The sequence below is a fragment of the Sinocyclocheilus anshuiensis genome, unplaced genomic scaffold (genome assembly GCF_001515605.1).
Source record: "Sinocyclocheilus anshuiensis isolate Anshui unplaced genomic scaffold, SAMN03320099.WGS_v1.1 scaffold4510, whole genome shotgun sequence".
NCBI classification, from domain to species: Eukaryota; Metazoa; Chordata; class Actinopteri; order Cypriniformes; family Cyprinidae; genus Sinocyclocheilus; species Sinocyclocheilus anshuiensis.
In genome coordinates this window covers 1-1673 of record NW_015549846.1, presented here as the reverse complement: position 1 = coordinate 1673, position 1673 = coordinate 1, and the positions used below count along the sequence as shown (strand labels likewise).

Sequence of the window (1673 nt, the reverse complement as noted above, 5' to 3'; positions counted from 1 at the left end):
AGGTGTGTCCCATCAGGTAATGAAAAGTTCGACACACACTTGTGGTCTTCACACCCACTTGAAGACTTTGGCCAAATACAGGAAATACGTCATTTAAGTAATCAAGTGGTCAAGTGCAAAGACCGCAAGTGTGGGTATTTGGACAAAGCCTTAGTGTATCCCATCATGTTTTGGAAATAAATCGTGAGACTTTTTGCCGAGATCTCAGGAGAGGTCATGGAAACCTTTCCAATACAAGTTAAACATTATAATAATTAGATATTACATATAAGGTGGTCAAGTGCAAAGACCGCAAGTGTGGGTATTTGGACAAGGCAACTCTCCCTATTTTTCGGAATAAACTTCAAAATTGTGGAAGAAACGGGTTACCGCCATCTGCGTCAGTGATGCAGTAACTGCTGCCCCCTGCAGTCTGCCTCGTGTCAGCGTCGATTCATCTCTTCAAGATCTCTCTCTCTCTCTCTGTCTCTCTTATAACAAGTGCTAATGAAATCAAAAGTGAAAGGACGTCAAGAACTGCGATTACTTTATGGCCTGTTTTGGTTGCATGCTGGATCAAATTTGAGACATGTAAATAGGTCTACAAAATTGTAAGTACTGACAGTAAAAATTGTAAGTGCTCGCCATCCGACTGCAGACAAGTTTGTGCTACTTTTCTTGTTTATACATATCCGGTATTTTGTACCAAAACTGCGTATGATCTGAAAGTAACAGCCTTTGCTATGTTTTACCCATTTCACTGGGAATGGGCCTATAGCAACACTGCACCCTTTTTGTTAGGAGCCATATCAGACTGTACATTGTCAATAATATGTAATGGTCATTATTTATCAGTTTGTAAACCTGAAAGTGAAAACTGAATTTTCTTCTCTCAGTGAGTGAGTTGAATCCACTGAGAAGGAAAAAAACAGGAGCCATTTTAAATACTTCTATAACTGTCTATAAACTTTGGAATATAGATGCATAACAAAAAAATCTATAATATTTTGACCAGTTCTGTATTAATCACTAAGAAGAAGTTATCGAAGTTCCAGTAACCAATGGACAAAGCAGAAGGGTTAAAAGATCGAGAGTTTTCTCCAAAAAGGTATGTTACTGATGGCAGCAAATTAAACATCACAATGACATACAAACACATTTAAAAAAAAAAAGCTAAACAGCATCAAATTTATACTGTTATTTACTGTGTTAAGATCAAGAAAGCGATCAAGATCAGTCTCTTCGGAGTCCACCTTCCTGTCTATGAAAAGCAACAAATCTATTGTTGATCCGCCAAATTTAAAAGATGGCAGAATGTCACCTGAAAGCAGGTAAGATGTGCATCAATCCAGCAATCAAACAGCCAGCATCGTACAAATGAAATGTGTAATTAATGATTGTCAATATTAGTTCTTCTGTTCACTAGTAATTTTTCAATAATCATTTGAACTTGTGTAACTGCTTTCATATTTCGGATTTAATAGTGACAGACTAAACACCATAAGATCAGGAATAAGATCAAGATCAGTCTCTACAGCACCCAGCTATCTGACTATGAAAAGCAATAAGTCTATTGTTGATCCACCCAACTTAAAAGATGACACAGTATCACCTGGAGAGAGCTCAAACTCTTTTATAGCCAGCATGCTGTCCATCAGAAATAACTGGTCTAGAGATACATCTAACATTGAGAA

At 37.3% G+C, this 1673-nt stretch overlaps 1 long non-coding RNA gene across 1 annotated transcript; it reads left to right on the top strand.

Annotated features, from left to right (window-relative positions):
- Positions 1 to 530: 530 nt before the first annotated feature.
- LOC107660887 (uncharacterized) lies at positions 531 to 1667 on the top strand. The gene is made up of 3 exons (XR_001631051.1): positions 531 to 1087; positions 1194 to 1310; positions 1470 to 1667. It is a non-coding gene; the product is annotated as an uncharacterized LOC107660887 (long non-coding RNA).
- The last annotated feature ends 6 nt before the right edge of the window (positions 1668 to 1673 follow it).